This window comes from Somniosus microcephalus, chromosome 30 (assembly GCF_052327205.1).
Source record: "Somniosus microcephalus isolate GS21.2 chromosome 30, FLI_Smic_1.0, whole genome shotgun sequence".
In the NCBI taxonomy this organism is placed as follows: Eukaryota; Metazoa; Chordata; class Chondrichthyes; order Squaliformes; family Somniosidae; genus Somniosus; species Somniosus microcephalus.
In genome coordinates, this window is record NC_141016.1 from 40103017 (window position 1) to 40123725 (window position 20709).

The 20709-nt window shown below is 45.7% G+C and overlaps 1 protein-coding gene across 2 annotated transcripts in view; it reads left to right on the plus strand.

The window, feature by feature from the left end:
- The first annotated feature begins 3690 nt into the window (after positions 1-3690).
- The window catches only part of LOC147098161 (heparan sulfate glucosamine 3-O-sulfotransferase 1-like), a 96978-nt gene continuing 79959 nt past the window's right edge, over positions 3691-20709 (plus strand). For both annotated transcript variants that reach the window (XM_085971357.1, XM_085971358.1), the window contains exon 1: positions 3691-3880. The gene's annotated coding sequence lies outside the window, so the exon portion shown is untranslated. The remainder of the gene's footprint in view (positions 3881-20709) is intronic.

Below are 20709 nucleotides of genomic sequence, written 5' to 3' on the forward strand. Positions count from 1 at the left end.
GATGTAAACATGCTTTGTGCACTGGTAGAGCACATCTTTACAGTAGTATTTATAAATAACAACTTATACAGCGCCTTTAACACAGTGAAATGTCCCAAGGCGCTTCACAGGAGCGTTATCAAAAACCGAGCCACATAAAGAGATATTAGGACAGGTCAAAGAGGTAGGTTAACAACGCTTAACTCATGACTCAAGGAGTTGTTCTTTAACACAGAGATGTGCCTTGTTTGAAACTGCTTATGTGCTTGGACTTATAGCAGTAATCTCTGCCATTTATCACTTGAATTCAACAGCCAGCTAGCTCCTTTAATCAACCACTGATGTTTAGTCAGACAGGGTGAAACACTTCACACCGATTCTGCTGGAGTTGTCGACTGGAGCAGGATTGTGTTATCAGACAGTCACTGGAGGTCAGTAATGTGGTCAGAGAAACTGTTTATGGTTATTAGTTAACAACACTGTGCTGTTCATTCAGGAATCACTGCAACGTGCAATCCCAGAATTAGGTAGGTCTTTGTGCAAGGCTTTCTTCACTGCATCTTTCTCCCTTCTCATCAAGGCATTAACACCTAGTTGAGTTACGATTCTGTGGGTGCCAATCATTGTCCAATATCTCACCTAAGTGACCATTATTGGTGAGCCTTGACATTGAGTCATGTTGGGTTATTGAGCCATTGAGGCCCAAAGCTGCTCTTCTGCAATGTATACACTAGAACAGGAGACATGGCAAACTCAATCACTCCCACACACTGCAGACACAGTCTCAGCCATTGTCCCATTCACAATTATCAGATACCTGTGAGGAAATGAAACTCTCCTAATTTCCCACAATAAAATCCATGCATGTAAGCACTTACAGATAGAACTAACATAACATGAGAATTATGAGCAGGAGTCGGCCATTCGGCCCCTCGCGCCTGCTCCGCCATTCCATAAGATCATGACTGATCTTCGACCTCAACTCCACTTTCCCGCCCGATCCCCATATCCCTCGATTCCCCTGGAGTCTAAAAATCTCTCGATCTCAGCCTTGAATATACTCAACGACTCAGCATCCACAGCCCTCTGGGGCAGAGAATTCCAAAGACTCACAATCCTCTGAGTGAAGAAATTCCTCCTCATCTTGGTCTTAAATGGCCTACCCCTTATCCTGAGACTATGCCCCCTAGACTCTCCAGCCAGGGGAATCAACCTCTCAGCATCTACCCTGTCAATCCCCCTTAGAATCTTATATGTTTCAATGAGATCACCAATGTACTCAATCTATTCTCATAGGACAACCCTCTTACCCCCAGGAATCAATCTAGTGAACCTTCATTGCACCGCCTCCAAGGCAAGTATATCCTTCCTTAGATAAGGAGACCAAAACTGTGCCCAGTACTCCAGGTGTGGTCTCACCAAAGCCCTGTAAAATTGCAGTAAGACTTCCTTACTCTTGTCCTCCAACCCCCTTGAAACACCCAGTACGTTTTTGGAGCTACACTCTCCATTACCCTCTCCTGTTTTAAGATCCTCCTTAAAACTCAACTCTACCACCTAACTGTTTGGACACCCCTCCCAATATCTCCTCCTTTGGTTTAGCATTAACTTTTTTACCTTGCACCTCTGTGAAGTACCTTGGGATGTTATTCTAGGTTAAAGGTGCTATATAAATGCAAGTTGTTGTTGTTGTTGTATATTACAGGTCTCCATTTAAGTGGCACATTCCTGGCAAGTGTCAATGTAAAAACCACCAGAAAGCTGACAGTGAGTTGCATATATCTTTTCTAAGCTGTGGACTGTTTGGATCACCAACTACAGCTTAACAAAGATCTACTACTGCAAACTGCCTCTGTACAAAGACCATCGGGGTGAACCTCTGCATCCTGGACACTTCACTGCTAAAGCTACAACCACATGTGTGAGGTATGTTACATTACAACAGTGACTACACTTCAAAAGTACTTCATTGGCTGTAAAGTGCTTTGGGACATCCTGAGGCTGTGAAAGGCGCTAGGGAATGTAAGTCTTGCTTCTTTTTTAACTAAGTAATGTTTAGTAACAGACCTACATCTCACAAGTGAGACAAAAGCAACAGATGATGATTAAACAGCCAGTACATGGTTTGCATCAGGGAGCCTAGCCAGTTTATCTGTATAGACTGAATGATTAGCATTTCTTTGTTCATGTCCATTGCAGGTGCAGACAGAAAGAAAGACCGCCTTTTACAACCTCAAGAAGTCTCAAAGCGCTTTATAACCAATGAAGTACTTTCTGCAGTGTAGTCACTGTTGTAATGTAGGAAACGTGGCAGCCAATTTGTGCACAGCAAGTTCCCACAAACAGCAACTTCATAATAGTGATATTGATTGAGGGATAAATATTGGCCAGGACCCCAGGGATAACTCCCCTGCTCTTCTTCAAATAGTGCCATGGGATCTTTTACATCCACCTGAGAGAGCAGACGGGGCCTCAGTTCATTTGAAAGATGGCACTTCCGACAGTGCAGCGCTCCCTCAGTACTGCCCCTCCGACAGTGCAGCGCTCCCTCAGTACTGCCCCTCCGACAGTGCGGCACTCCCTCAGTACTGCCCCTCCGACAGTGCAGCGCTCCCTCAGTACTGCCCCTCCGACAGTGCAGCGCTCCCTCAGTACTGCCCCTCCGACAGTGCGGCGCTCCCTCAGTACTGCCCCTCCGACAGTGCGGCGCTCCCTCAGTACTGCCCCTCTGACAGTGCAGCACTCCCTCAGTACTGCCCCTCCGACAGTGCAGCGCTCCCTCAGTACTGCACCCCCGACAGTGCAGCGCTCCCTCAGTACTGTCCCTCCGACAGTGCAGCGCTCCCTCAGTACTGCCCCTCCGACAGTGCAGCGCTCCCTCAGTACTGCCCCTCCGACAGTGCAGCGCTCCCTCAGTACTGCCCCTCCGACAGTGCAGCGCTCCCTCAGTACTGCCCCTCCGACAGTGCAGCGCTCCCTCAGTACTGCCCCTCCGACAGTGCAGTGCTCCCTCAGTACTGCCCCTCTGACAGTGCAGCACTCCCTCAGTACTGCCCCTCCGACAGTGCAGCGCTCCCTCAGTACTGCCCCTCCGACAGTGCAGCGCTCCCTCAGTACTGCCCCTCCGACAGTGCAGTGCTCCCTCAGTACTGCCCCTCTGACAGTGCAGCACTCCCTCAGTACTGCACCGGAGTGTCAGCCTGGATTTTGTGCTCAAGTCCCTGGAGTGGGACTTGACCCTAGGACTTTCTGACCCAGAGGCCAGGGAGTGAGCCGCTGACCTATTAACCGTTCCGTGCCCATACTCGGTGCATGGTCACAATGTTCGACCAAATGCTGATTAATTAGAGTAATTATGATCATTGAAGTATTGTCAGCAGCACTCCTTCCATGTGTGCCAGTCTGAAGCCAGCTTTTCTAACACAGACACGGGCATTTTGAATTCCGGCTTTGTAATTGTCGGCTATCACTGGTGTAATCACTCTGGGGTGTGGGAACCAAGCTGTGCATCCATCCATTCTAATTATATTCCTGCTTTGGGGGGGGGAGTACGTGAAGTTGCCCTGGCATTGGGTCATTAAAAAAACAAGAAGTACAACTAAAGTCTGCCCAGCGGGTGCCCACCAGGGAGCGGGGAGTCATTACTGAAGAAGTTGTCACTGAGCAGCTGACATTGAAGGAGAATGAGTCGATCAGCAGGCAGGGGGCGGGGGGCGAGGGGCGGGGCGGCGCCTCTGTGTTTGCGAGTTCGCTCAGGCTGCTTTCACTGCTCCCTGACTGAGACAGAAGCACCGTGTGTGCATGTGTCGCTCTCACGGCAATTGCAAAACTCTTTGTTGACGAGGCAGCTCGACGCAATACAAGTTTGCAATCACGATATGGTCACTTGTTCCGTTCGGAGGTAATTCATCTTTTCCTACTTTGGAATACTCGTGCTGCTTAGACACGGTACAGTCACCGATCGGTGAAATGTGGATTTGTTTTAGCTACCCCGGGTTCAATTCGTTCGTTTGAGAGCTGTTTTGTTAGGACGGGATGTGGTTGCAATGTGTTCATGCACTGTTCCAAGGCACAGGGTTGGATACACGATCCCTGCCGGGTATTTGGAGTCGGTCTCCCACCCCGCCCCGAATAGTGAGCTGTGTGCTTCAGTGGCCCGAGTGTTGGCCCAGCGTGTGGCCAAGGCAAGGCAGAGAGAGAGATGTGGCTGGGCTTCATCTCCACACCAGCTGACAATAGACTTGCGGGGGTTCCGACCATGTCTGTGAATGCCACACTCCACTTTTCCGCTAGATTCCAGGTTGTTGCACTGCAACAGAAGGAGAAGCCGCGCAAAATACTTGCCAAAAAAAATCAATAGTTTCAGAAGGTTCTGCAATGTTAAAATGTTGCTGTTTTTGCTGGCGCGTGGTGCAGTAAATTTGGAATCTTTTGAAGTGAGTGGCTGGTGTCCACCAGAAAAAGCATTGTTCCTGTGGAGAATGAGAGGTGTCCTTGACAGCCACGGTGCTTTGATGTGTGTGGATCGTGCAGATTTGTACCTCAAGTTATATTTTAGATCAATGTATACTTCCTAATATTTTGATGTGTAATAAGCTACGTGTGCTCAAAAATCACAAAAAATACAAAAAATTCTGAACATTTTCTATAGCATCGATGCATTTAAGGGGAAGGTAGACAAGCACACGAGGGAGAAAGGAATAGAAGGAGATACTGATAGGGTGAGATGGAGAGGGGCGGGAGGAGCATTAACAAGTTGGGTCGAATGGTCTGTTTCTGTGCTGTAGGTTCTCTGTGATTCTGTTGGCATTATGTAAGTTTCACACCTGTGCAGGCATTGTATTACACAGTCTTATTAATGATTGCCCCTTGGCCATCATCAGAAAACACAGCGTCAGGTTCCACATGTACGCTGACGACACCCAGCTCCACCTCACCACCTCTTCTCTCGACCCCTCCACAGTCTCTAAATTGTCCGACATCCTGTTCTGGATGAGCAGAAATTTTCTCCAATTAAATATTGGGAAGATCGAAGCCATTGTTTTCGGTCCCCGCCACCAACTCCGTTCCCTAACCACACCTGCAGCATAACAAAGACCGCCTATTTCCACCTCCGTAACAACGCTTGTCTCCGCCATTGCCTCAGCTCATCCGCTGCTGAAACCCTCATCCATGCCTTTGTTACCTCTAGACTTGACAGTTCCAACACACTCCTGGCCGGCCTCCCACATTCCACCCTACGTAAACCTGAGGTCATCCAAAACTCTGCTGCCCGTGTCCTAACTCGCACCAAGTCCCGTTCACCCATCACCCCTGTGCTCGCTGACCTACATTGGCTCCCGGTTAAGCAACGCCTCGACTTTAAAATTCTCACCTCTCCCTATCTCTGTAATCTCCTTCAGCCCTACAGCCGCCGCCCCCCCCCCCCCCTGCCAGCCAAGATATCTGCGCTCCTCTAATTCTGGCCTCTTGAGCATCCCTGATTATAATCGCTCATTGGTGGCCGTGCCTTCTGTTGCTTGGACCCTAAGCTCTGGAATTCCCTCCCTAAACCTCTCCGCCTCTCTCTCCTCCTCCTTTAAGACGCTCCTTAAAACCTACCTCTTTGACCAAGCTTTTGGTCACCTGCCCTAATTTCCCCTTATGTGGCTGGGTGTTAAATTGTGTTTGATAACGATCCTGTGAAGCGCCTTGGGATGTTTTACTATGTTAAAGGCGCTATATAAGTACAAGTTGTTGTTGCTCTTAAGGAACTGGGTAGAAAGGGGTGACATGGCGCGAGGGTAATCATGCAAGCACTTAGATATTAATAACATTTGTTTCCTTTTTCACAATACTGTACTTCAGGGACCCTCGTATTTCTATCTGGTCTATATGTGGCAAATGGAAAGAAAATATTATTTTAAATGTTTCAGCTGCCGAGGCCCTAGGCTCTGGAACTCCCTCCCTAAACCTCTCTTCCCTCCTTTAAGACAACAACAACTTGCATTTATATAGCGCCTTTAACATAGTAAAACATCCCAAGGTGCTGCACAGGAGCGATTATCAAACAATTTGACACCGAGCCACGTATGGAGATGTTGGGGCGGGTGACCGAGAGCTTGGTCAAAGAGGTCGGTTTAAAAGAGCGTCTTAAAGAAGGAGGGAGAGATGGAGAGGTTTAGGGAGGGAATTCCAGAACTTAGGGCCCAGGCAGCTGAAGACACGGCCGCCGATGGTGGAGCGATTAAAATCAGGGATGCTCAAGAGGGCAGAATTGGAGGAGTGCAGAAAGAGCGAGCTGGTGCAGACTGGATGGGCCTCCTTCTGTGCTGTACTATTCTATGATCCCAGGGGGTTGTAGGACTGGAGGAGGTCACAGAGATAAGCAGGGGCAAGGCCATGGAGGGATTTGAAACCAAGGATGAGAATTTTAAAACTGTGGTGTTGCTGGACTGGGAGCCAATGTAGGTCAGCAAGCACAGGGGCTGATGGGTAAACAGGACTTGGTGTGAGTTAGGAAATAGGGTGGGCAGCAGAGTATTGGATGACCTCAAGTTTATGGAGGGTCGAAGATGGAAGGCCAGCCAGGAGTGCATCGGAATAGACAAGTCTAGAGGTAACAAAGGCATGGATGAGGGTTCCAGCAGCAGATGAGCTGAGACAGGGGTGGAGTCTGATGATGATATGGAGGTGGAAATGGGCAGTCATGTTGATGGAGCGGACATGTGGTTGGAAGCTCATCTCGGGGTCAAGTAGGATGCCAAGGTTGTGAATGGTCTGGTTCAGCCTCAATGACCAGGGAGAGGGGCAGAGTCAGTGGCTAGGGAATGGAGTTTGTGGCAGGGACTGAAGACAATGGCTTTGGTCTGCCCAATATTTAATTGGAGGAAGTTTCTTGCTCATCCAGTACTGGATGTCGGACAAGCAGTCTGACAATTTAGAGACTGTGGAGGGATCGAGAGAAGTGTTGATGAGGTGGAACTTGACATTGTGTTTCGGTTGATGTTGCCGAGAGGCAGCATTTAGATGAGAAATAGGAGGGGGCCAAGGATAGCTCCTTGGGGGACCCCAGAGGAAACGGTGCAGGAATGGGAAGAGAAGCCATTGCAGGTGATTCTCTGGCTATGGCTGGAGAGATAGGAATGGAACCGGGCGAGCACAGTCCCACCCAGCTGGACGATGGCGGAGAGGCGTTGGAGGAGAATGGTGTGGTGAACCATGTCAAAGGCTGCAGACAGGTCGAGAAGGACGAGGAGGGATAGTTTACCACGGTCACAGTCACAATGGATGTCATTGATAAGGGCTGTTTCAGTACTGTGGCAGGGGTGGAAACCTGATTGGAGGGATTCAAACATGGAGTTCCAGGAAAGATGGGCATGGATTTGGGAGGCAACAACATGTTCAAGGACTTTGGAGAGGTAAGGGAGGTTAGAGATGGGGCGGTAGTTTGCAAGGACAGAGGGGGTCAAGGGTGGTTTTTTTGAGGGGGTGATGACAGCAGATTTGAAGAGGAGGAGGAGGATAGTACCTGAGGAGAGAGAACCTGTTCACAATATCAGCTAACGTGGGAGCCAGGAAGGGAAATTGGGTGGTCAGCATTTATGATGGGAATAGAGTCAAGGGAGCAGGAGGTGGGTCTCATGGCCAATATGAGCTTGGAGAGGGCATAAGGGGAGATGGGAGAGAAACTGGAGAAAGATGCAATTTCAGGGCTAGGGCAGGGGGGAACCTTAGAGGAAGTTTGGGCTGGTGGGCTAGGGGAAGGGAGGCGGCAGAGGCAGCTGAACGGATGGTCTCAATCTTCGTGACAAAGAAGTCCATGAGCTCCTCGCACTTATGAGCTAGCTCTTTGACCAAGCTTTTGGGTCAGCTGACCTAATGTCTCTTTGGCTCACTGCCAGATTTTGTTTGCTAAACGCTCCTGTGGGACATTTTACTACATTAAAAGCGCTATATAAATGCAGGTTGTTTTTGATGTTGATGGTGCTCCTGACTTCACATGGCTCGAGCTAACTTGCTGAATTCTGAAAGGCAGATAATTGTAAACAAAGCAAGGTAGGATGTAATGGAGTTTGCTCTGGGTCAGACTGAGCTGCTGGCGACACCAGATCCTTTGCAACAATGCTTTGTTAATGACCCTCTCTCTTTGTTTACTTTGATGTAAAATAAATGTAGTGGCGCTTCTTAGTTTCCAAACAGGCAGCCACTGAGCTGTGGGGCTTTTAACAACGAGTAGACGCGTGTCGAAATAAAACGTTCCCAAACGTAGCTTTGTCTTTTAAACTGTTTACTATGACACTTTACGAACAGAATTACAAAGCAAACACGTATAAACGAACACGGTCAAAAACTGTATTGCTCCAAACCTCACAACTTCTGCCTCCTTCAGCCACGTGGAGTTTAAACTGTAAAATGGCTGCACACTATGCGTGGCTTAGGGACTGTACCATTGTGGCAAGAATGAATGGGGTGTCTCGGACTATACTACTGGAGCAAGAAAATAGGGGGTTTCTTAATACAATAAGTCAATCGGGTAAATTAACTGTATTATGCTATTTAACCAATATTTTAAAGTATTTTCTTAAGCTTTTATGGCTCTTGCATTCCGGCCCCTAATTGACTAGGCACATGAAGCGTATCAATTACTCAAACATTAAGAGTCATAAACTAATGAGTTCAACATATTTACAATATAAGTGTCCACTTTTTTCGTTCAGGAACTTTTCACGCTGCTTCTTGTAGCAGGCAGAGCTTTGTGATCGGTCTTTCCAGGGTACTGGTCTTGGTTTGCAAACAAACGCGACGAACGACGCCTCTGGAGTCTGGCATGGTCTTAATTATTTTTCCCATCAACCAAGAATTTCTAGGGGCTGAATCATCCACGATTAAGACAATGTCTCCGACAATGAAGTTCCTCTTTATTTTGGACCATTTTTGACGCTCCTGTAGCAGAGGTAAGTATTCTCTTGTCCATCTGGTCCAGAAAAGGTCTGACATATACTGAACTTGCCTCCACTTCCGATGGGCATACAGATCTTCCTTTTTGAAGACTCCCGGGGGCATGGCTGGCTGTGTTTTCAACAACAACAGGTGGTTCGGAGTCAGGGCTTCGAGGTCATTGGGATCATCTGATGTCTTAGTTATCGGTCGGTCATTAATGATGGCTTCGACCTCGCACAGAACGGTTTGGAGTCCCTCGTCGTCGAGCGCTTGCTGCTTCAGTACAGAACTGAGTAGTTTTCTTACTGTGCGTATCTGTCTTTCCCAGACACCTCCATGGTGGGATGCAGCCGGAGGATTGAAGATCCACTTAATTCCTGTTTGCATCATGGCTTCCTGTATTTTAAGCCGATTCCAACCTTCAATAGCTTCCCGTAGTTCTCTCTCCGCTCCGACGAAATTAGTGCCATTATCAGAACGCATAATGGACACCTGACCTCTTCTACAGACAAAGCGCCGCAAGGCGTTAATACAGGAATCAGTGTCAAGCGTGTGTGCCACCTCAATATGAACTGCTCTGATGGTCAAACAAGTGAAAAGCACACCATATCTCTTGACAAGGCTCCGTCCTCGCTTTACCTTGAAAGGCCCGAAATAGTCCACCCCTACGTTTGTAAATGGGGGCTTGTCTGGTAACAAACGGTCTTCAGGCAGGTCTGCCATTTTCTGCTCCCCAGCTCTAGCGTGTAACCGTCTGCAAACAATGCATTCAGAGAGTATTTTTCTTATTACAGAATTAGCTCCTGGAATCCAGTATCTTTGTCTTAGCTTCGCAAGCACGTGATTCCTCCCACTGTGTCCAATACTCTGGTGTATATGCTGAAGAATGAGAGTAGCAACCCGGAGGTCCTTAGAAAGGATAGCAGGATGCTTGGCCTCCTCTGGCATAGCAGATTTGTTTAGTCTCCCTCCCACCCTCAGTACTCCATCTTGCAGTGTAGGATCCAGCTTGTAGATATGACTACCTTTCTTGATTGGAGTATTTCGCTGTAAAGCTTCGATTTCTTCTGGGTATCTTTGTCTTTGACTGAAGCAAACTATCTCCATCTCAGCCTTGGCCAAATCCTCCACGGTCAATGAATTCTTACCCAATGTGGTCTTGTGCTGATGCATATACTGTTGTAGAAGCATTCTCTGCTTATCGGGGTTACTTTCAGACTGACTGATAGTGGCTCGGTACTCTTTTCTCTTACCGCTCAGGTGTAGCAGCAACTCTTTCAACCTTAGAAACCATGCAACTGCTTTCCTCAACTGGTGCCATCCTGAGAAATGGTTAACAAGCTTGTTCACTGTGTCAAAGTTCTCTTTCGTAGTTATGAGATTTACTGTGACTGATCTCTTGACTTCGACGTCGTCTTCAGCAATCTGACTTGGCATATCTGGTCTTTCTGGCCATGATCTCTCTGTTTCCAGCAGATAACTTGGGTCTTGTATCCAAGTTTCACTCCTCATGAAGTTTTCGGCCTTCAATCCCCGTGAGGCTTGATCTGCTGGGTTTAATGAGGTGTTTACATACCTCCATTGAGATGGTTGTGTAGCTTCTCTAATGGATGAGATTCTGTTTGCTACGAAGGTCTTGAAGCGTATCTTCTCATTCTCTATATACTTCAGCACCGTTGTGCTATCCGTCCAGAAGACAGATTCTTCTAGTGGGGGCTGTAACTCTTTCCGCATCGCCTGGTCAACTTTAACTGCAACAACCACTGCCGTCAACTCCAGTCTCGGGATGGTGACCTGCTTCAGTGGAGCCACCCTGGATTTCCCCATGAGGAAGGCACAATGTTTCTGGCCCTGTTGATTTGTCAGCAAGAGGTAAGTAGCCGTGCCATAGCCGTCCTCACTGGCGTCCGAGAAATGATGTAGTTGAGCCGTCTTTGTAACTCCAAAACTCACGGGCTTGATGCATCTACTGACGTTGAAGCTAGAAAGTTGTTGCAAATCTGTCAACCATCTGTGCCATCTCTGAGCTTGACCTTCTGGGATATCTTCATCCCATCCTCTCTTATCTCTACACAGCTCTCGTAGCATCAGCTTCACCGGCAGAATGAGTGGTGCCAGGAATCCAAGAGGGTCGTAGATGGAACTGACCACGGAGAGAATCCCTCGTCTTGTGGATGGTCTTTCGTTCACCATTATTCTGAAGTTGAACGTGTCTGACTCAATGCACCATTGTACACCAAGAGCTCTCTCGATAGGAAGGACATCGTGGCTCAGGTCCAGATCTTTGACTTCAGTGGCTCTTTCCTTTTCTGGGATAGATGCTAGAACTGCTCTGCTGTTGCTTACCCACTTAGTCAGATGGAATCCTCCATTCGAACACAGAGTTCTAAGGTCTCTTGACAGTGCGATGGCATCGTCTTCTGTTGACACGGACTTCAGACAGTCATCGACATAAAAGTTTCTGAAGATTGTCTCCACAGCCTCTGATGGTGCTTTGCCTTTGCCATCTTCTGCAGTTTTTCTGAGAGCGTAGCTTGCACAGCTGGGAGATGATGTGGCTCCGAACAAGTGTACGGCCATTCTACATTCCACCATCGCTTGACTAACGTCGCCATCTGGCCACCAAAGGAAACGCAGAAGATCAGCATCTTCATCAGGGATTCTGACTTGGTAGAACATTGATTCTATGTCTGCCATCATGGCAACGAGCTCTTGTCTAAACCTAGTCAAGACGCCAATGAGGGTATTAGTAAGATCAGGACCTTGAAGCAGCTGGTCATTCAGTGAAGTTCCTCTGAATGAGGCGGCGCAGTCAAACACTTACACGGATCTTTTTCTTCTTTGGGTGATACACACCGTGATGAGGAATGTACCAGACCCTTCCATCGTCTCTGTTCAACTGTTCCTCGGGCACTTTTACAGCATAGCCTTTCGCTATGATGTTTCTCACGAAGCCTTTGTAGTCTTCGTGAAAGTCGGGGTTCTTGTTCAGCTTTCTCTTTAGACTGATGGCGCGTTGCTCTGCTATGCAGCGATTGTTCGGCATCTTCGCGGTCTGTCTTCTCAGTGGCAAACCAATGTGATAGTGGCCATCAATGAACTGTGTAGACCTTGTCATCAAATCCATGAACTGATGGTCTTCTTGTGACATCTCTGTCTTTTCCTCACAGCTGCGTTCTGAAAAGTCTGCGTTGAACTGCTGTATCAACAGCTCTTCAATGCTTGCGATAGAGATGCGATTAACTGTGACATTTTGTCGTTCCTCCTTGTTCGACTTGTTGCCATCATCTCTCCTTACCGGTCCATTGACTACCCATCCAAGGGCTGTCCTGACGGCGTAGGGTCTGTCATCCTTGCTGTTTATCACGTGCCATGGCTCCATAGTTTTGTAGGCATTGGTTCCAATTAATAGGCCAATTTCTGCTTCAATGTATGGGAGACGCACCTTTTCTAGGTAAGGCCATCTATCCACATCCTTCTGCAGGGCTAAGTTCCCTATTCTAACAGGAATCTCCCTCTGTGTGAAAACATTAGGCAGGTCTATGAAGTCCTTCTCTTCAAGTCCACACACTTCTAAGTCTGACAGGATATAACTTTGCATTGACTTCTCATGACCCATGGTGCGTAATAGGATTTCTGTTCTTCTGCCTCTAACGTTCAGCTGTCACATGAGTGATTCTGTGCAGAACGTTGCTGAACTACCTGGATCCATGAAGGCGTAAGTCTCCACAAGCTTCTCGCTCCTCTTAGACTTGATCTTTACTTGTACGATGGCAAGAATACAATCACTGTCACCGGCCCCAGTGAGTCCACAAGTCTCTGGTTCTAGCGACACCAGAGCACTTGAAACAACCTTCTCGTCGGTATTGTTTTCTTCACTCTTCTTAGAGACTTGTTCTTCTTTATGGATATGCAGCAGACTGGGATGTTTCCGAGTGCACTCTCTCTGCATGTTGTTCTTTGCTTACAGTTTCTACTCGGGTGCCCCTGAGAGAGACATCCAAAACATAGGCCGTTGTACTTCAGGAATTCGATTCTGTCCTTATGTGGCTGTGCTTTGATGTCGCTGCAGAAATCCAATGTATGATTCTTCTGGCAGAATAAGCATGGCTTCTGAAAGGCATTAGCAGGCGTCACTGTGCTGCTCTTTTTGGGAGATGAGTTCTGGGGCCTTTCTTCCTCGGCCTGAGTGACGATAGTTGCAAAGCTGCTTCCCCTGGAACCACCTTTCCTGAGAGTCTTTGATTCAACAGGCTTGGCTTTCACTCTTCCATCGGTGGTCGGGCTGGCGTCCTGGATGTTTCCAAACAATGGGTCCCTAGCAATTTTAGCCTGTTTGTCTATGAAATTCACTAAGTCTGCAAACCTGGCTCTACTTTTCCGTCTCTCCATTATCTCAAAGGCTGTTCTTCTCCGTTGTTCTCTCATCCTGTAAGGAAGCTTAGAGATGATGATTCTCATAGTCGTAGGATTGTCCATCTCTTCCATGAATTCAACATCCTCCATGGTGTTGCGACATCCTATGAGGAAAAGAACATATGCGTTCAATGCCTCTCCGTCCTCCGATCTGATCTGTGGCCACTTGGTAGCCTTTTCAATATATGCAGTGGCTATCTTCAGCTCGTTACCATAGTGCTCCTGCAGCAACTTCCTGGCTTCTATGTATCCCCGGTCCGGTTTCATGTGTTCACAGCTTCTGACCAGGTCTTGTGGTTTACCACTGGTGTACTGTCCCAGGTAGTACAACTTATCACTGCTGCTCTCTGTTTTGGAGTCAATGGCTTGTTCAAAGGACCTGATGAAGGGCTTATACTTGAGTGGATCGCCTTGGAACACTGGTATGTCTCTTTGAGGGAGTCGAAACAGATTCTGTTGTTTTACAAGCATCTCTGTAATTTCGTTCTGACGTTGCATCACTCGGTATAGGCTTCTCCCTGTGTCTTCAGGCCTCTGGTGGTCATCAGCAGGGTCTAGTCTAGACCGTCTGACGTCTGGGGTAGCATCACGTGCTCCTGTTAGTGGAGAGGCCACTCTTCCACGCTGTAATGCCAGGGGATTGCCTTCGGACTCTCTTGTAACTCTTGAAGGTGCCCTGGATCCAACTCTATGTGACAACATTGACTGGCAGTATTCGCTCCCGCCATCCCGTGAGTCTTCATACGCACTCAACCTGGCGTCTGAGACCGCGATAGCTGTTTTTATCTCCAGCTGTTCTTTCTTTGCCTGCACTTGGGCCTGCAGTTGGGCCTGTTGGGCCTGCAGTTGGGCCTCTTGGACCTGCAGTTGGGCCTCTTCCCATTCAAGAGCTTGCTTCTCCGCTAAAGATGCTGCGTGCGCCATCAACGCCGCCCGTTCAACCTCCTCTTTCATGCATCGCGACGAGCTTGTGGTAGAAGCGACTGACCTGCGTCCAGAAACAGAGCTACCTTCTTTTCGATTTTTGCTCGGTCTGGCGGAAGTCTCTGAAATGCTATCGTCTGGTCCGACTTCATCGTCAACTTTATCTTTCTCTGCTGTATCAGCATCTTGACGAATCTTTAACATCCACTGTTCTGTGGCCTTGATATAGTCCTTAATGCTGGTTGATTTAAGATCAAACCAGTTGTGCTGATCAGCGTTTCCCTCTTCTTCAGACAGAAGTGCTAATACATCTTCATTGAGTACATTAAATTCTTCATGCAGCTTGGAGAAATCGTAATACATTATGTCTTCAGCTTTCTTAATATTAGCATTATCTTCCATGAGACGATCAATTATCTTCATTTTTCCAGTTATCTGAGCTAATTTAGCCTTCCTTGCACCTATGCTTCTATGTAACTTCTCTTCCATTGTCTTTGGGGGGAGCTTTATTTCCCTCTTTTGGCCAGCAATCCTTCTGGCTGGGGGAAGCTCCTGGCTCCGTAAGGCCTCGGCCATTTTACCCGCAGCTCTTACTTGCTTTGTTCATTCTATTGAGAAGCTAAATAACAGTCACTGTACCTTCGCTTTCTTATATTGTCGTCTGGCTCCGTGACCATTCATGTATACGTTCGCCGACGATTCCGTCCTTTCCTTCTTAGGGAGCAAGTTTTTGACTAATGTAGTGGCGCTTCTTAGTTTCCAAACAGGCAGCCACTGAGCTGTGGGGCTTTTAACAACGAGTAGACGCGTGTCGAAATAAAACGTTCCCAAACGTAGCTTTGTCTTTTAAACTGTTTACTATGACACTTTACGAACAGAATTACAAAGCAAACACGTATAAACGAACACGGTCAAAAACTGTATTGCTCCAAACCTCACAACTTCTGCTTCCTTCAGCCACGTGGAGTTTAAACTGTAAAATGGCTGCATACCATGTGTGGCTTAGGGACTGTACCATTGTGGCAAGAATGAAGGGGGTGTCTCGGACTATACTACTGGAGCAAGAAAATAGGGGGTTTCTTAATACAATAAGTCAATCAGGTAAATTAACTGTATTATGCTATTTAACCAATATTTTAAAGTATTTTCTTAAGCTTTTATGGCTCTTACAATAAACACATTTTACAATCTCGCTCACCTCCAAATCCTCACCAAATCCCCTCTCATCTTTCACCGAAAATAAATCTGATTCCTGGTAAACCTGTAGGGGGAGATTTCCTCTCTTTGTTGCAAGCAAAATCATAAAACATTCTATATGCTCACTTGGTCTATCTGTATAATGGGGAAATGGTCCATCTGTATAATGGGGAAATGGTCCATCTGTATAATGGGGAAATGGTCTCTCTGTATAATGGGGAAATGGTCTCTGTATAATGGGGAAATGGTCTATCTGTATAATGGGGTAATGGTCTATCTGTATAATGGGGAAATGCTCCCTCTGTATAATCGGGAAATGGTCTTTCTGTATAATGGGGAAATGGTCCATCTCTATAATGGGGTAATGGTCTATCTGTATAATGGGGAAATGGTCTTTCTGTATAACGGGGAAATGCTCCCTCTGTATAATGGGGAAATGGTCTCTCTATAATGGGGGTATGGACTATCTGTACAATGGGGATATGGCCTATCTGTATAATGGGGAAATGGTCTATCTGTATAATGGGGAAATGGTCTATCTGTACAATGGGGAAATGGTCTAACTGTATAATGGGGAAATGGTGCAGCTGTAGTTAGTGGGAGTGGTATATAGACCTCCAAACAGTAATGCGGAGGTTGGGGATGGCATTAAAAGGGAAATTAGAGAAGCGTGCAATAAGGGCACAGCAGTTATCATGGGTGACTTTAATCTACATATAGATTGGGCTAACCAAATTAGTAACAATACTGTGGAGGAGGAATTCCTGGAGTGTATACGGAATGGTTTCCTGGACCAATATGTTGAGGAGCCAACTAGAGATCAGGCCATCTTAGACTGGGTATTATGTAATGAGAAAGGATTAATTAGCAATCTTGTTGTGCGAGGCCCCTTGGGTTGGAGCGATCATAATGTGATAGAATTCTTCATTAAGATGGAAAGTGAAGTAGTTGACTCAGAGACTAGGTTCCTGAATTTAAATAAAGGAAACTACGATGGTATGAGGCGCGAGTTGGGTAGGATTGTTTGGGGAATGTCAATCAAAGGGTTGACGGTGGACAGGCAATGGCAAACATTCAAAGACCACATGGATGAACTACAGAATTTGTTCATCCCAGTTTGGCATAAAAATAAAACAAAAAAGGTGACTCAACCGTGGCTAACAAGGGAAATTAGGGATAGCATAAGATCCAAAGAGAGGGCATATAAATTGGCCAGAAAAAGCAGTAAACCTGAGGATTGGGAGCAGTTTAGGATTCAACAAAGGAGGACAAAGGGATTAATTAAGAAGGGAAAAATAGAGTATGAGAGTAAGCTTGCAGGGAACATAAAAACTGATTGTAAAAGCTTCTATAGATATGTGAAGAGAAAAAGATTGGTGAAGTCAAGCGTAGGTCCCTTGCAGTCAGAATCAGGGGAATTTATAATGGGAAACAAAGAAATGGCAGACCAATTAAATACATACTTTGGTCCTGTCTTCACAAAGGAGGACACAAATAACCTCCCAGAGATATCGGGGAACATAGGGCCTGATGACAGGGAGGAACTGAAAGAAATCAGTATTTGTAGGGAAATGGTGTTAGGGAAATTGACGGGATTAAAGGCCGATAAATCCCCAGGGCCTGATAATCTACATCCTAGGGTACTTAAGGAAGTGGCCCTAGAAATATTAGATGCATTGCTGATCATCTTCCAACATTCGATAGAATCTGGAACAGTACCCATGGATTGGAGGGTAGCTAATGTTACCCCACTATTCAAAAAAGGTGGTAGAGAGAAAACAGGGAATTACAGACCGGTAAGCCTGACATCGGTAGTGGGGAAAATGCTAGAGTCCATTATAAAAGATGTAATAGTAGAGCACTTGGAAAACAGTGACAGGATCGGACAAAGTCAACATGGATTTACAAAAGGTAAATCATGCTTGACTAATCTACTGGAATTTTTTGAGGATGTAACTGGTAAAATAGATAAGGGAGAACCAGTAGATGTGGTGTATTTGGACTTTCAAAAGGCTTTCGATCAGGTCCCGCATAAGAGATTAGCGTGTAAAGTTAAGGCACATGGGATTGGGGGCAAGGTATTGACTTGGATAGATAACTGGTTGGCAGACAGAAAGCAAAGAGTTGGAATAAATGGGTCTTTTTCCGAGTGGCAGGCAGTGACTAGTGGGGTACCGCAGGGACCGGTTCTTGGACCCCAGCTATTCACAATATATATTAATGATCCATCTGTATAATGGGGATATGGTCTATCTGTATAATGGGGAATTTATCTATCTGTATAATGGGGAATATATCTATCTGTATAATGGGGAAATTGTCCATCTGTATAATAGGGATATGGCCTATCTGTATAATGGGGAAATGTTCTATCTGCATAATGGGGAAATTGACTCTCTGTATAATGGGGAAATGTACTTTCTGTATAATGGGGAAATGGTCTATCTTTGTAATTCGGAAATGGTCCATCTGTATAATGGGGACATGTTCTCTCTGTATAATGGGGAAATGGAGCATCTGTATAATGGGGAAATGGTCCATCTATATAATGGGGAAATGGTCTCTCTGTATAATGGGGAAATGATCTAGCTGTATAATGGGGAAATGGTGCATCTGTATAATGGGGAAATGGTCTATCTGTATAATGGGGAAATGGTGCATCTGTATAATGGGGAAATGGTCTATCTGTATAATGGGGAAATGGTGCATCTGTATAATGGGGAAATGGTCTATCAGTATAATGGGGAAATGGTCCATCTGTATAATGGGAAAATGGTCCAACTGTATAATGGGCAAATGGTCCATCTGTATAATGGGGCAATTCTCTTCCTGTATAATGGGGAAATGGTCTATCTGCATAATGGGGAAATTGACTCTATTATGGGGAAATGTTCTATCTGTATAATGGTGAAATGTTCTATCTGTATAATTGGGAAGTGGACCATCTGTATAATGGGGAAATGGTCTAACTATGTAATGGGGAAATGGTCACTCTGTAAAATGGGGAAATGGTCTCTCTGTATAATGGGGAAATGGTCTCTCTGTATAATGGGGAAAAAGCCTCTCTGTATAATCGGGAAATGGTCTATCTGCATAATGGGGAAATTGACTCTGTATAATGGGGAAATGTTCTATCTGTGTAATTGGAAAATGTTCCATCTGTATAATGGGGGACACGGTCCCTCTGTATAACGGGGAAATGGTACATCAGTATAACGGGGAAATGGTCCATTGTATAATGGGGAAATGGTCCATTGTATAATGGGGAAATGGTATATCTGTATAATGGGGATGTGGTCTCTGCATAATGGGGAAATGGTCCATCTGTATAATGGGGAAATGGTCCATCTGTATAATGGGAAAATGGTCTCCCTGTATAATGGGGTAATGGGCCATCTGTATAATGGGGAAATTGTCCTTCTGTATAATGCGGAAATGCATTCTGTATAATGGGGAAATGGTCTATCTGTATAATGGGGAAATGGTCTATCTGCATAATGGGGAAATTGACTCTGTATAATGGGGAAATGTTCTATCTGTGTAATTGGAAAATGTTCCATCTGTATAATGGGGGACACGGTCTCTCTGTATAATGGGGAAATGGTGCATCTGTATAATGGGGAAATGATCTAACTGTATAAAGGGGAAATGGCCTATCTGTATAATAGCTACATGGTCTCTTTGTATAATGGGGAAATGGTGCATCTGTATAATCGGGAAATGGTCCCTCTGTATAATGGAGAAATGGGCTAGCTGCATAATAGGGAAATGCTTTATCTGTATAATGGGGATAAAGTCTCTCTCTAATGGGGAAATGGTCTATCTGTATAATGGGGAATTTATCTATCTGTATAATGTGGAAAGGGTCGCTGTGTATAATGGGGAAATGGTCTATCTGTATATTTGGGAAATGGTCTTGCTTTATAATGGGGAAATGTTCTCTCTGTATAATGGGGAAGTGGCCTCTCTATAATGGGGTAATGGTCTATCTGTATAATGGGGAAATGGTCTCTCTCTATAATGGGGAAATGGTCTACCTATATAATGGGGAAATGTTCTATCTGTATAATGGGGAAATGGTCCATCTGTATAATGGGGAAATGGTCTATCTGAATAATGGGGAAATGGTGTCTCTATATAATGGGGAAGTGGTCTATCTGTATAATGGGGAAATGGTCCATCTGTATAATGTGGAAAGGGTCGCTGTGTATAATGGGGAAATGGTCTTTCTGTATAATAGGGAAATGGTCTATCTGTATAATGGAGAAATGGTCTTGCTTTATAATGGGAAAAGGTCCTTATGTATAATGGGGAGATGGTCTATCTGTATTATGGGGAAATGGTCTCTCTGCATAATGGGGAAAGGTTCTATCTGTATAATGGGGAAATGGTTCATCCGTATGATGGGGAAATGGTCTATCTGTATATTTGGGGAATGGTCTTGCTTTATAATGGGGAAAAGGTCCTTATGTATAATGGGGAAATGGTCCCTCTGTACAATGGGGAAATGGTCTATCTGTATAATGGGGAAGTGGTCTCTCCGCATTATGTGAAAATGGTCCATCTGTATAATGGGGAAATGGTCTCTCTGTATAATGGGGAAATGGTCCATCTGTATAATGGGGAAATGGTCCATCTATATAATGGGAAAATGATCTATATTATGTGGAAATGGTCGCAGTGTATAATGGGGAAATGATCTATCTGTATAATCAGGAAATGGTCCATCTGTATAATCAGGAAATGGTCCATCTGTATAATCAGGAAATGGTCCATCTGTATAATGGGGCAATGGTCTATCTATATAATGGGGCAATGCTCTTTCTGTATAATAGGGAAATAGTCTATCTGTATAATGGGGAAATGGTGCCCCTGTATAATGGGGAAATGGTGCCCCTGTATAATGGGGAAATGGTGCCCCTGTATAATGGGGAAATGGTGCCCCTGTATAATGGGGAAATGGTGCATCTGCATAATGGGGAAATGGTGCATCTGTATAATTGGGAAATGGTCTATCTGTATAATGGGGAAATAGTCCATCTGTGTAATGAGGAAAAGGTCCATCTGTATAATGGGGAAATGGTCTCCCTGTATAATGGGGAAATGGTCTCTGTATAATGGAGAAATGGTCTTGCTTTATAATGGGAAAAGGTCCTTATGTATAATGGGGAGATGGTCTATCTGTATTATGGGGAAATGGTCTCTCTGCATAATGGGGAAAGGTTCTATCTGTATAATGGGGAAATGGTTCATCCGTATGATGGGGAAATG